Below are 9,422 nucleotides of genomic sequence, written 5' to 3' on the forward strand. Positions count from 1 at the left end.
ACTGAAATTAAGCCAGCAAGGTATGGACTTAAATATCTCCTAATCTTTGTAGATACATTTTCAGGATTGATTGAAGCCTTCCCCGCAAAAAAAAAAAAAAAAAAGAAAAAGAAAAAAAAAGAAACGGCGCAAATGGTGGTCAAGAAGATCCTGAAAGATATTTTTCCAAGATACTGCCTGCCTAAGGTAATAGGGTCCGATAATGGACCGGCGTTCATGGCCCAGGTAAGTCAGGGGTTAGCCAGGACCCTGGGGATTAATTGGAAGTTGCATTGCACTTATAGACCCCAGAGCTCAGGACAGGTAGAAAGAATGAATAGAACCATTAAAGAGACCTTGACAAAATTAAGCTTAGAGACCGGCATAAAAGACTGGACTATGCTCCTGCCTTATGCATTGTTTCATGCAAGAAATACTCCCTCTGTTTTTTTGTGTAACCTTACCCCCTATGAAATTCTCTATGATGCCCCTCCTCCAATAAGGGAACAGACCCCAACTCTAAGACCTAACAATTCCTTTCACACCCTCTTGCTTGACAGACTTAAAGATTTTGAAAAAACTCAGTGATACCTGTGGAAACAGCTGACCACTGCATACCAACCTGGGGACGAAGGGACTCCACACCGATATCAAGTGGGAAACTTCATCTATGTAAGACGACATCAGGTGTCATCCCTAGAACCCTGCTGGAAAGGACCATACCAGGTACTACTTATAACACCTACAGCGGTAAAGGTAGACGGAATCACTTCCTGGATCCATGCCTCTCATCTCAAGCCTGCGCCCTGTCCAGATTCTGGTTGGAAATTAAAAAAGACTAATAACCCTCTCAAATTGCATATTCGCCATGTGGATAGGGCTAAGGGCTCTCCCCCTGACCACCAGTAGTCCTAACCCTCATCAGCCCATTCAGCAGCGATGGTTGATCATAAATCCTACTGGACAGAAAGTATGATCTATCTCACATACAGCCCCCTTAGGGACCTGATGGCCATCTCTCCACCCAAACATTTGTCAGTTGGCTATAGGTCTTTTCTACTGGGTATCCCTGATGAAGAAAATCCCACTAAAATTCCATTAAATCTCTTCCGTACCATAGATAATAGAAACAAACATTATGGATGTAGGGACACGAGAGCCAGATGCAGGTTTGCTAATCTAGATTACTATGTTTGCTTGGCAGACTATCAAAGCCACAAACAGTAATGGCTGTGTGGGGGAAAATCCGACTTCTTCTGTAAGTCATAAGGATGTAAACATACAGGGGCTACCAGATGGAACCCAAACCTCAACCAGTTCTCAGACCATTGCTCCCTTGCTGAAGTAACAGGTACTGAGGTATCTCTCCACCCATTCACTCCTTTCTTCTCCTCTCAGTGCCCACACCGGGACCCACCAGGACTATCCAAAATGTAATGAAAATGGCCTTTAAAGTTGCTTTATCATTACTAAAAACAGGTTACTAAAAATTTAAAGTCCCTCACAGGCTTTTTGGGATACTCACTCCAGTCTTCCCCTCTGCTCTACCTGTTCTACTACTCAAGTTTTTATTGCTAAGAAAATCCCAAACCCCTTTCCCATTATTCTTCTACATCTCTCATTCCTCATTTTCAGATCCACGGAGCTGCTCTCAGCACCGCCTTCCCTGTCCTCCCCCTCTGTACGAGGCCCACAGAAAAGTCTTAACTGACCTTCTCCAGAAGTCTTCACTATGGCTGACTTTAGGACTTTCAGCAAAAGAGTCCCTATAAAAGAGTTCAGTATAGATAAACTTCCTCTTTTCATGTTGCCCTGTTCTACTTGGCCACTGGCTGGAAAAATCAGCACTCCTAAGCTAGACACCCCCTTACTAGTTTTTCACAAAATATGTGAACAGGGCCTCTGGCCTTGAGCTGAGGCTTCACAGAGATGGCTACATTTCTAAGATAAAAAAGTTATCAACTGGGCTCCATGGTAACAGCTGGCCAAAAAAAAAAAAATTCTTCCCCTCCCAGGTGTCCTTGAAAAGTTAACTTGCCCAGAACAGAGAAAAAAAATAACAGAAACAAAAACTGCTTTTTGTGAACTACTGCAGACTGTGAACTTCTGAGCCCTTTCCCTGACATGCTGAGTACGGAGTTCTAAAGCTGCCTAAACCTGGGGTTCAGGGGATTAATTGATTACAGCGGAAGCAATGCCCTCTGAATCCGGTTGCAACCAAATAGGACTGTTTCCCTGTCTTCAGTGCTATCTTAGGTGCCTTGCCTTGTCCATCCCTTCAACAGTGTAATTCTATATACTTAAACATTATTTATGTTTTCATAAAATGGTCAACAGATGTGATTAATTATGTAATGGTGCAGATGTTTCCCAGAGTGCTCTATCATGACGTAGATTCATTTAAAGATCAAATAGGGGGGCATACAACCCGGTTTCGCCGGGAACCTGTATCCCTCACTTTAGCCATCTTATTAGGAATGGGAATTGCTGCAGGGGTGGGCACAGGGACCACTGCCCTGGTCCGTGGGACACGACAAATGACCCAATTAGAAACAGCAATGGACCAAAACTTAAAGATATTAAAAACCTCCATCACAGCTTTGCAGGAATCTTTAACCTCTCTCTCTGAAGTTGTTTTACAGAACAGGCGAGGATTGGACCTCCTTTTCATGAGAGAAAAGGGCCTTTATGCTACATTGAGGGAAAAATGTTATTTTTATGCCAACCATACTGGAGTTATAAGAAAATCTATGAGTAAACTAAAAAAAACGCCTTCAAGAGCGTCAGAAAGAGAGAGAGACCCAAAAAGGGTGGTATGAGTCTTGGTTCACACAGTCCCCCTGGTTAACTACACATTTATCAGCCCTGGCCGGCCCTCTAATAATTCTAATATTGTTGCTAACTCTAGGACCCTGTTTGCTCAATTGTGAAGTTTCCTTTCTCCAATCCCAAATTGGACAAGTCAAACTTATGGTAATCAGACAACAATATACCCCACTAGCAGAAACAGAATGTGACACCCCGCAATGATCACTTTTATGATTAAAAGTAGCCAGAAAAAAAAGTGGGGAATGAAAGGTTAATAAAATAGGTACTTGTCACTCTGTTTTTCCATATGCTTAACAAAACACTGTGGAAATCTTGTTCCCAGGATGTGTTGTCCCCAACTGTGAACTCTTTGCTAATCTTGTTCCCAAAATGTGCTGTCCCCAACTGCCAAACTGCAAGATTCACTCCCTCACTCGGTTGCAGGCAAACTGCCCACTCACCCTGACCCATCAATGAACTTCCCTCCATGCCCTCTCCAAGAAAAGTATATAAGCTCTGCTCAAGCGGTTCTCAGGGCTCTATCTCTCTTTGCAATAGAGGGAACCCCAGCATGCTGGTCTCCAAATAAACAGACCCTTCTACTGTTGCATAAGAGAGTCTCTTGTGGTATCTACTCCGACGTTTCGCCATACCCTTACACTATCTCTACGGTTTGTTTGCTGTTGATGTTGCCCTAAGAGACTAGCGAGAATCACTTTCATGGAAAGGGGTTGCCAAGCTTCCAAAAAACCATGAGTTTCCTGAAATTTCAGCAAACACTTTTTCACTCAATCTGGATGATACTTTCAGGGAATGATCAGTACATCAATTCTACTTGTCTCACCAAATTTCGTTCTTCTAGGTTCAACCGTTCGTTTGCAGTAACCGTTTACATTTTGAGGTTTCACTCTGTTTTCTCTTATACGGATACATGTATTTGGAATTCTAAATAAAACACGGTTTTTGCTAGCTCTTTGAAACTTGACAGAATAAAGAAGTTTCAAGTTCTATCTCTATGGTTTGTTGGCTGTTGATGTAGCCCTAAGCAGAGACTGGCGAGAATCACGTTCATAGAAAGGGGTTGCCAAGCTTCCAAAAAACTATGAGTTTCCTGAAATCTCAGCAAACACTTTTTCACCCAATTTTGATGATACTTTCACGGAATGGTCAGTACACCAATCCCACTTGGCTCACGAAATTTCGTTCTTCTAGGTTAAACCGTTCGTTTGCAGTAACCGTTTTTATTTTGAGGTTTAACTCTGTTTTCTCCTATACGGATACTTGTATTTGGAACTCTAAATCAAACACGGTTTGTGCTAGCTCTTTGAAACTTGACCCAATAAAGCAGTTTCAAGTTCTATCTCTATGGTTTGTTTGCTGTTGATGTACCCCTAAGCAGAGACTGGCGAGAATCACTTTCATGGAAAGGGGTTGCCTAGCTACCAAAAAATTACAAGTTGCCTGAAATCTCAGCAAACACTTTTTCACCCAATGTTGATTATACTTTCAGGGAATGATCAGTACACCAATCCAATTTGGCTCAATAAATTTCGTTCTTCTAGGTTAAACCGTTCGTGTGCAGTAACCGTTGTCATTTTCAGGTTTCACTCTCTTTTCTCCTATACGGATACTTCTATTTGGAACTTAAATCAAACTCGGTTTGTGCTAGCTCTTTGAAACTTGACCCAATAAAGCAGTTTCAAGTTCTATCTCTATGGTTTGTTTGCTGTTGATGTAGCCCTAAGCAGAGACTGGCGAGAATCACTTTCATGAAAAGGGGTTGCCAAGCTTCCAAAAAACGACGAGTTGCCTGAAATATCAGCAAACACTTTTTCACCCAATCTTGATGATACTTTCAGGGAATGATCAGTACACCAATTCTACTTGTCTCACCAAATTTCGTTCTTCTAGGTTAAACCGTTCGTTTGCAGTAACCGTTTTCATTTTGAGGTTTCACTCTCTTTTCTCCTATACAGATACATGTATTTGGAACTCTAAATCAAACACGGTTTGTGCTAGCTCTTTCAAACTAGACCCAATAAAGCAGTTTCAAGTTCTATCTCTATGGTTTGTTTGCTGTTGATGTTGCCCTGAGAAGAGACTAGCGAGAATCACTTTCATGAAAAGGGGTTGCCAAGCTTCCAAAAAACCACGAGTTTCCTGAAATTTCAGCAAACACTTTTTCACCCAAACTTGATGATACTTTCAGGGAATGATCAGTACACAAATTCTACTTTTCTAACCAAATTTTGTTCTTCTACGTTAAACCGTACGTTTGCAGTAACCGTTTTCATTTTGAGGTTTCACTCTGTTTTCTCCTATACGGATACATGTATTTGGAACTCTAAATCAAACACGGTTTGTGCTAGCTCTTTGAAACTTGACCCAATAAAGCAGTTTCAAGTTCTATCTCTACGGTTTGTTTTCTGTTGATGTAGCCCTAAGCAGAGACTGGCGAGAATCACTTACATGAAAAAAGGTTGCCAAGCTTCCAAAAAACTACGAGATGCCTGAAATCTCAGCAAACACTTTTTCACCCAATCTTGATGATACTTTCAGGAAATATTCACTACACCAGTCCCATATGGCTCACTAAATTTTGTTCTTCTAGGTTAAACCGTTCGTTTGCAGTAACTGTTTTCATTTAGAGGTTTCACTCTCTTTTCTCCTATACAGAAACTTGTATTTGAAACTCTAAATCAAACAAGGTTTTTGCTAGCTCTTTGAAACTTGACCCAATAAAGCACTTTCAAGTTCTATCTCTATAGTTTGTTTGCTGTTGATGTTGCCCTAAGCAGAGACTAGCGAGAATCACTTTCATGGAAAGGGGTTGCCAAGCTTCCAAAAAACCATGAGTTTCCTGAAATTTCAGCAAACACTTTTTCACTCAATCTGGATGATACTTTCAGGTAATGATCAGTAATCCAATCCAACTAGACTCGCCAAATTTCGTTCTTCTTGGTTAAACAGTTCGTTTGCAGTAACCGTTTTCATTTTGAGGTTTCACTCTGTTTTCTCCTATTGGGATACATGTATTTGGAACACTAAATCAAACACGGTTTGTGCTAGCTCTTTGAAACTTGACACAATAAAGCACTTTCAAGTTCTATATCTATGGTTTGTTTGCTGTTGATGTTGCCCTAAGCAGAGACTAGCGAGAATCACTTTCATGGAAAGGGGTTGCCAAGCTTCCAAAAAACCATGAGTTTCCTGAAATTTCAGCAAACACTTTTTCACTCAATCTGGATGATACTTTCAGGTAATGATCAGTACTCCAATCCAACTAGACTCGCCAAATTTCGTTCTTCTTCGTTAAACCGTTCGTTTGCAGTAACCGTTTTCATTTTGAGGTTTCACTCTGTTTTCTCCTATTGGGATACATGTATTTGGAACTCTAAATCAAACACGGTTTGTGCTAGCTCTTTGAAACTTGACACAAGAAAGCAGTTTCAAGTTCTATCTCTATGGTTTGTTTGCTGTTGATGTAGCCTTAAGCAGAGACTGGCGAGAATCACTTTCATAAAAAGGCCTGCGAAGCTTCCAAAAACTACGAGTTGCCTGTAATCTCAGCAAACACTTTTTCACCCAATCTTGATGATACTTTCAGGGAATGATCAGTACACCAATCCCACTTGGCTTGCCAAATTTCGTTTTTCTAGGTTTAACCGTTCGTTGGCAGTAACCGTTTTGATTTTGAGGTTTCACTCTGTTTTCTCCTATAGTGATACATGTATTTGGAACTCTAAATCAAACACGGTTTGTGCTAGCTCTTTGAAACTTGCCACAATAAAGCAGTTTCAAGTTGTATCTCTATGGTTTGTTTGCTGTTGATGTAGCCCTAAGCAGAGACAGGCGAGAATCACTTTCACAGAAAGGGCCTGCCTGCCAAGCTTCCAAAAAACTATGAGTTGCCTGAAATCTCAGCAAACACTTTTTCACCCAATCTTCATGATACTTTCAGGTAATGATCAGTACACCAATTCGACTGGGCTCGCCAAATTTCGTTCTTCTAAGTTAAACTGTTCGTTTGCATTAACCGTTTTCATTTTGAGGTTTCACTCTGTTTTCTCCTATTGGGATACATGTATTTGGAACTCTAAATCAAACACGGTTTGTGCTAGCTCTTTGAAACTTGACACAATAAAGCAGTTTCAAGTTGTATCTCTATGGTTTGTTTGCTGTTGATGTAGCCCTAAGCAGAGACTGGCGAGAATTGCTTTCATGAAAAGGGCCTGCCAAGCTTCCAAAACACTACCAGTTGCCTGAAATATCATCAAACACTTTTTCACCCAATCATGATGATACTTTCAGGTAATGATCAGTATACCAATCCCACTTGGCTCGCCAAATTTCGTTCTTCTAGGTTAAACCGTTCGTTGGCAGTAACCGTTTTAATTTTGAGGTTTCACTCTGTTTTCTCCTATACGGTTACATGTATTTGGAACTCTAAATCAAACAAATTTGTGCTAGCTCTTTGAAACTTGACCCAATAAAGCAGTTTCAAGTTCTATCTCTATGGTTTGTTTGCTGTTGATGTAGCCCTAAGCAGAGACTGGCGAGAATCACTTTCATGGAAAGGGCCTGCCAAGCTTCGAAAAAACTACGAGTTGCCTGAAATCTCAGCAAACACTTTTTCACCCAATCTTGATGATACTTTCAGGTAATTATCAGTACACCAATCCCACTTGGCTCGCCAAATTTCATTCTTCTATGTTAATCCGTTGGTTTGCAGTAACCGTTTTTATTTTGAGGTTTCACTCTGTTTTCTCCTATTGGGATACATGTATTTGGAACTCTAAATCAAACACGGTTTGTGCTCGCTCTTTGAAACTTGACACAATAAAGCAGTATCAAGTTCTATCTCTATGGTTTGTTTGCTGTTGATGTAGCCCTAAGCAGAGACTGGCGAGAATCACTTTCATGGAAAGGGCCTGCCAAGCTTCCAAAAAACTATGAGTTGCCTGAAATCTCAGCAAACACTTTTTCATCAAATCTTGATGATACTTTCAGGTAATGATCAGTACACCAATCTCACTTGGCTCGCCAAATTTCGTTCTTCTATGTTAAACCGTTGGTTTGCAGTAACCGTTTTCATTTTGAGGTTTCACTCTGTTTTCTCCTATTGGGATACATGTATTTGGAACTCTAAATCAAACATGGTTTGTGCTAGCTCTTTGAAACTTGAAACAATAAAGCAGTTTCAAGTTCTATCTCTATGGTTTGTTTGCTTTTGATGTAGCCCTAAGCAGAGACTGGCGATAATCACTTTCATGGAAAAAAAGTGTCCAGCTTCCAAAAAACTACGAGTTTCCTGAAATCACAGCAAACACTTTTTCACCCAATCTTGATGATACATTCACGGAATGATCAGTACACCAATCCTACTTGGCTCACCAAATTTCGTTCTTCTAGGTTAAACCATTCGTTTGCAGTAACCGTTTTTATTTTGAGGTTTCACTCTGTTTTCTCCTATTTGGATACATGTATTTGGAACTCTAAATCAAACATAGTTTGTGCTAGCTCTTTGAAACTTGACACAATAAAGCAGTTTCAAGTTCTATCTCTATGGTTTGTTTGCTGTTGATGTAGCTCTAAGCAGAGACTGGCGAGAATCACTGTCATGGAAAGGGAGTGTCAAGCTTCCAAAATACTACGAGTTGCCTGAAATCTCAGCAAACACTTTTTCACCCAATCTTGATGATACTTTCAGGGAATGATCAGTACACCAATCCCACTTGGCTCGCCAAATTTCGTTCTTCTCGGTTAAACCGTTCGTTGGCAGTAACCGTTTTGATTTTAAGGTTTCACTCTGTTTTCTCCTATAGGGATACATGTGTTTGGAGCTCTAAATCAAACACGGTTTGTGCTAGCTCTTTGAAACTTGCCACAATAAAGCAGTTTCAAGTTGTATCTCTATGGTTTGTTTGCTGTTGATGTAGCCCTAAGAAGAGACTGGCGAGAATCACTTTCATGGAAAGGGCCAGCCAAGCTTCCAAAAAACTACCAGTTTCCTTAAATCTCAGCAAACACTTTTTGACCCAATCTTCATGAGACTTTCAGGTAATGATCAGTACACCAATTCGACTGGGCTCGCCAAATTTCGTTCTTCTAAGTTAAACTGTTCGTTTGCAGTAACCGTTTTTATTTTGAGGTTTCACTCTGTTTTCTCCTATAGGGATACATGTATTTGGAACTCTAAATCAAACACGGTTTGTGCTAGCTCTTTGAAACTTGACACAATAAAGCAGTTTCAAGTTCTATCTCTATGGTTTGTTTGCTCTTGATGTAGCCCTAAGCAGAGACTGGCGAAAATTGCTTTCATGAAAAGGGCCTGCCAAGCTTCCAAAACACTACGAGTTGCCTGAAATCAAAGCAAACACTTTTTCACCCAATCTTGATGATACTTTCAGGTAATGATAATTACACGAATCCCACTTGGCTTGCCAAATTTCGTTCTTCTAGGTTAAACCATTCGTTTTCAGTAACCGTTTTCATTTTGAGGTTTCACTCTGTTTTCTCCTATAGGGATACATGTATTTGGAACTCTAAATCAAACACGGTTCGTGCTAGCTCTTTGAAACTTTACACAATAAGGAAGTTTCAACTTCTATCTCTATGGTTTGTTTGCTGTTGAT

General features: G+C 40.4%; 1 long non-coding RNA gene across 1 annotated transcript; it reads left to right on the forward strand.

Moving 5' to 3' along the window:
* Window positions 1-602: 602 nt before the first annotated feature.
* On the forward strand, window positions 603-1,865 carry LOC144374921 (uncharacterized). Its single transcript, XR_013434160.1, has 2 exons — window positions 603-705; window positions 1,378-1,865. It is a non-coding gene; the product is annotated as an uncharacterized LOC144374921 (long non-coding RNA).
* Window positions 1,866-9,422: the final 7,557 nt, after the last annotated feature.

The sequence above is a fragment of the Ictidomys tridecemlineatus genome, unplaced genomic scaffold (assembly GCF_052094955.1).
Source record: "Ictidomys tridecemlineatus isolate mIctTri1 unplaced genomic scaffold, mIctTri1.hap1 Scaffold_959, whole genome shotgun sequence".
Lineage (NCBI taxonomy): Eukaryota > Metazoa > Chordata > Mammalia > Rodentia > Sciuridae > Ictidomys > Ictidomys tridecemlineatus.